Genomic DNA, 6,244 nt, shown 5'->3' on the forward strand with positions numbered 1-6,244 from the left:
TATTTTTGTGGTTGTGTTTTCAATCTTAAGAATAAGCAGGCACTTACATCTTAAAATATATTCAAAACCATCAGTTCAGTCAGAATATGGTTTCTGGGCAGACATGATTTCTGTATGTCAATCAATAAGTCACAATATGGTTTCTCTAGGTCCTTCCATCAGGTCAGACAATAGGTACCAGGCCTGGCCATGAGTGATATTTTTGTTAAGCATATATCTCCTGTATTATGATATGCATAAAAATGAAAATAATAAATATACACTATAATTGATACATTCATTATGAAGTAGTACATACAGGCTTCACATTTGTTAAAACTGAAATAAATAAATTGGTTCCGCATTTAAAATTTCCGGATTTTACGGAAGTGTCTTTACACATGCGAAAAACGGTGACTCATAATCAAGGTAAGACTGCAGGAAAACTTCATGTACAACATATGTCAAAACAAGATTAATTCTGTCTTTGGGATAGATATAAGATATTTAATTTCAAATAGGTCTCAGAAGAAGAAAAAAATGTGTAGAGAATTGGTTCATTTTGGGTCAAATATAATATTTCACAATTTTTAAGTTATTTTTAATTTGTTGCCATGGTATTGACAGGTCTGAAAAACATAACAAAAAATTAACCTATCCTTCAGAGTTGTATCAAAATTGCAAATGTTGTATAGATTACAAATATATATACTTTATTACAGTTATATATTGTGTTACCTGGCAATGTTAACATACATATATCTAAAACATATGCCATATTTTTTATAACAGGGCATTTTTACCAGGGTGGAAACGGGTGACTGTGATGTCATAGGCATGACATTTTGAAATCCTGGATATCATGTCACTATTTATTAGTTAGAAAAGTGCATGTGTTGCAAAGTCGAGGTTTGGATACAATTTTGGTTATTTATTATGATACCATTGAGTATTTATGACGTCATATATGCCAACTGATGATGCCATACTTACCGATGACGTCATGGTAAGTATGACGTCATATATCAAGGCTAAATTTGATATTGGTATAGAATTTTTGCCTGATTACATGTACAGAGATTTAAAGTACCACATTCAATTCAAAACACAACTTTATTCATGAGATATACAGAATTATGGGAGTTTCCATTTTCAAAATTACCTCCCCTTATTACTGGATTTGGAGAAAAAGCTGTCAAAATACACTTCTCAGGGAAATCTACACATAAACCCAATATATATATTTTTAGAGGTTATATGTAGGGTTAACTTGGAATGTTTACATATCTATGTGCCATATTTTTCAGAATAGGGCATTTTTATTGTACACTACTACCAATATGTTTTCTGTAAGTCCTTCCATCAAATCTGATACAGTATGGTTTCAGGACTCATCAAATCTGATACAGTATGGTTTCTGTAAGTCCTTCCATCAAATCTGATACAGTATGGTTTCCGGAAGTCCTTCCATCAAATCTGATAGAGTATGGTTTCTGTAAGTCCTTCCATCAAATCTGATACAGTATGGTTTCTGTAAGTCCTTCCATCTAATCTGATACAGTATGGTTTCTGTAAGTCCTTCCATCAAATCTGATACAGTATGGTTTCAGGAAGTCCTTCCATCAAATCTGATAGAGTATGGTTTCTGTAAGTCCTTCCATCAAATCTGATACGGTATGGTTTCTGTTAGTCCTTCCATCAAATCTGATAGAGTATGGTTTCTGTAAGTCCTTCCATCAAATCTGATACAGTATGGTTTCTGTAAGTCCTTCCATCAATTCTGATACAGTATGGTTTCTGTAAGTCCTTCCATCAAATCTGATACAGTATGGTTTCAGGACTCATCAAATCTGATTCAGTATGGTTTCTGTAAGTCCTTCCATCAAATCTGATACAGTATGGTTTCTGTAAGTCCTTCCATCAAATCTGATTCAGTATGGTTTCTGTAAGTCCTTCCATCAAATCTGATACAGTATGGTTTCTGTAAGTCCTTCCATCAAATCTGATTCAGTATGGTTTCTGTAAGTCCTTCCATCAAATCTGATACAGTATGGTTTCTGTAAGTCCTTCCATCAAATCTGATACAGTATGGTTTCTGTAAGTCCTTCCATCAAATCTGATAGAGTATGGTTTCAGGAAGTCCTTCCATCAAATCTGATAGAGTATGGTTTCTGTAAGTCCTTCCATCAAATCTGATAGAGTATGGTTTCTGTAAGTCCTTCCATCAAATCTGATACAGTATGGTTTCTGTAAGTCCTTCCATCCAATCTGATACAGTATGGTTTCTGTAAGTCCTTCCATCAAATCTGATACAGTATAGATTCTGTAAGTCCTTCCATCAAATCTGATAGAGTATGGTTTCAGGAAGTCCTTCCATCAAATCTGATACAGTATGGTTTCTGTAAGTCCTTCCATCAAATCTGATACAGTATGGTTTCTGTAAGTCCTTCCATCAAATCTGATACAGTATGGTTTCTGTAAGTCCTTCAATCAAATCTGATACAGTATGGTTTCTGTAAGTCCTTCCATCAAATCTGATACAGTATGGTTTCTGTAAGTCCTTCCATCAAATCTGATACAGTATGGCTTCAGGAAGTCCTTCCATCAAATCTGATAGAGTATGGTTTCTGTAAGTCCTTCCATCAAATCTGATACAGTATGGTTTCTGTAAGTCCTTCCATCAAATCTGATACAGTATGGTTTCAGGACTCATCAAATCTGATAGAGTATGGTTTCAGGAAGTCCTTCCATCAAATCTGATAGAGTATGGTTTCTGTAAGTCCTTCCATCAAATCTGATAGAGTATGGTTTCTGTAAGTCCTTCCATCAAATCTGATACAGTATGGTTTCTGTAAGTCCTTCCATCCAATCTGATACAGTATGGTTTCTGTAAGTCCTTCCATCAAATCTGATACAGTATGGATTCTGTAAGTCCTTCCATCAAATCTGATAGAGTATGGTTTCAGGAAGTCCTTCCATCAAATCTGATACAGTATGGTTTCTGTAAGTCCTTCCATCAAATCTGATACAGTATGGTTTCTGTAAGTCCTTCCATCAAATCTGATACAGTATGGATTCTGTAAGTCCTTCCATCAAATCTGATAGAGTATGGTTTCAGGAAGTCCTTCCATCAAATCTGATAGAGTATGGTTTCTGTAAGTCCTTCCATCCAATCTGATACAGTATGGTTTCTGTAAATCCTTCCATCAAATCTGATACAGTATGGTTTCAGGAAGTCCTTCCATCAAATCTGATACAGTATGGTTTCTGTAAGTCCTTCCATCAAATCTGATTCAGTATGGTTTCTGTAAGTCCTTCCATCAAATCTGATACAGTAAGGTTTCTGTAAGTCCTTCCATCAAATCTGATACAGTATGGTTTCTGTAAGTCCTTCCATCAAATCTGATAGAGTATGGTTTCTGTAAGTCCTTCCATCAAATCTGATACAGTATGGTTTCAGGAAGTCCTTCCATCAAATCTGATACAGTATGGTTTCTGTAAGTCCTTCCATCATATCTGATAGAGTATGGTTTCTGTAAGTCCTTCCATCAAATCTGATACAGTATGGTTTCTGTAAGTCCTTCCATCATATCTGATACAGTATGGTGTCCTTCCATCAGGTCAGACAATATGGATTGTTAAGGTTCTTTAATCAGATCAGCCACAAAATGGTTTCTGCCGGTCCTCCCATCAGATCAAACAACATGGTTTCTGTATCTAAGTGCTCGATCAGTTCAGATAATATGGTTCATGTAAATCCTTCAATCAGGTCAGACAATATGGTTTCTGTAGGTCCTTCAATCAGGTCAGACAATATGGTTTCTGTTGGTCCTTCCATCAGGTCAGACTATATGATTTCTGTAGATCCTTTCATCAGATCAGACAATAGAGGTGAGACAATATGATTTCTGCAGGTCCTACCATCGAATCAACCACAAAAAGGTTTCTGCCGGTCTTCCCATCAGTTCAGACAATATGGTTCCTGTAAATCCTTCAATCAGGTCAGACATAATATGATTTCTGTAGGTCCTTCCATCAGATCAGCTAGACAATATTGCTTTTGTATGTAGGTCCTTCTATTAGGTCAGACAATATGGTTTTTGTAGGTCCTTCCATGTCAGACGTTCAGAAAACGCTTTATTTCATATTAGAAAACCAGCACTTTCACATGATGAGGAAGAATAATACAAAAATAAGTATGTTATTCAAGCTGTGGATCAAAATTACCCAAACGGTCCAGGATACTCTATTTTTCTAGTGAAGTGAAGTCCTATCTGATGAATGATATATTTTGTTGACATTTCATACATTGTTGTTCTTAATTTCAAATCGGTCAGACGTTTAGAAACCGGCACTCTCACGTAAGAGGAAGACACAAATTAACACGCTACTAAGCGATGAATCAAAATGATCAAAACGGTCTCAAATACTGCTTTTTTCTGGTAAAGTGAAGTTTTATCTGTTGAACGTTAATTTTTTTCTTGACATTTCATTGAAGGATATTCTTAATTTCAAACTGATTATTACAAATGCACCATTTTATATATTAGAAAAGGGACACTTTTAAACCCAATACGTTCTAATTTACCATAAAATTGATTCATTGTGAATACATTTGTTCCCCGATATGTACGTTAATTGGCCACCTGCAGCTAGATATCAAAAGTTCTCTAGCTGCAGTTCAAAGGAACCTTGCAACTTACTTTTGATAAAATGCACAACTTACCTAGCTGTGATCGGGTGACATGTTGACAAACGATGAAGAGTACACAAGAAAGTTCGCCCATGATCCTAATAATCTGATATTTGTATAATTGTCTGTAGCCAATTTCGGGAGGTATCAAACGCTATTTTCCAGCGGTATCAAGTAGGGAAATACATATATTATATGTTCCGTTATCAAGTAATTAATAAGGAACATAAAATATCAACCTTTTCAGGAATCTCGAAACCAAGAATGATATACATTGAAATGTATGTAAATATTTGTGATATCTAAATAAGACTCACTAAAAAATCCTCTGAACTTTGTTATAGTAAACATATTGTCTGTCCGGAAACTGTTTTAACGTCTCAAACTATGACAGTCAAAACTTAGATTTTTTGTTTTGTAACACCGGGCGATTTTAGGTAAAATGTATCTGAACAAGTCAGAAGTAATATGTTTACAATATTTACGGCCTGTCACTGTGTCAGTGGACGATCTGAGTCTTGATATAACACTAGGTTCTTGGAGGCGCAGGCGCACAGCCAAATCTCCCGACACAAAGCTTCCGCTCCAGACAACAATATGAGCATGCGAGATGTAGCGAGACTTACTTATGCTTTCGATTTCTCTGGTATACACGTCTCTGATTTTAGTCACGATAAAGCAATTTGTGAACACTAGATGTTTATCTTATCTTAAAAACGTACGATGTGGATGTATCGCAATGCTATGTAATGCTTTAAACTTAATTTTGACAAAAAAGTGTAAATATATTTCATAGTAAGATTGATATAATTTCCACTTAAATAGATGACAGGCAGACAAGAAGAATGAAGAAAGAAGACAGGCACAATCCTCTCGTTGAATTTCTTCTGGACGATGATGTCCGTGACAATTTTAGTGACGAAACACAAACCTTATTGCCCAAGGAGGGGTATTCTCAAATACATGAAGTATTTAATCGGCCCGATATGCAAGCTCGAGAAGTCGACGAAGGGCACGGTGTGCATTCTCTATACACATGCCTGAGCAAGGAACTCTTCGGAAATGAAGAACAAGCCGCAAGAATAGAGGAGTTAGTTGGTAGAGAAATGCTTGATAACGCGGAAATATATATTAGTCTTCTCGATGTGATGTCTCGTTTGAAACTCAGAACAGAAGATTTGCAGAATCATGTCAACAAAACTCTGGTCCCCTTTCTTCTCCTCTATAGTGATGTGTCATTGCTTGCCGCAGCGACAGTATTTCAAACGCCTATCCACGTGCTGAAAGTTGCACCCACTAAGGAGAAAGGCTGGAAGAGTAGTTGGTCCTCATTTACACAGGTCAGAAGAAAGAAAGCGCCACTTAGTATGCCTACGATACAAAGTAAATGTAGGCAAAGTGGACTATCAGAACAGTATTATGTATCACTTCTTCAGGATCCATATGGGAACTTCTTCAGAATCGTACCGGGGAGGGCAAAGGTATGCAACTGCGAACTGGAAGAACCTGATATCCAAGTAGACTTTGTGTTAGCACCTCGAAGTCGGGAAGAAATTCGTTCAAGGTCTATCG

The sequence above is a fragment of the Pecten maximus genome, chromosome 11 (assembly GCF_902652985.1).
Source record: "Pecten maximus chromosome 11, xPecMax1.1, whole genome shotgun sequence".
In the NCBI taxonomy this organism is placed as follows: Eukaryota; Metazoa; Mollusca; class Bivalvia; order Pectinida; family Pectinidae; genus Pecten; species Pecten maximus.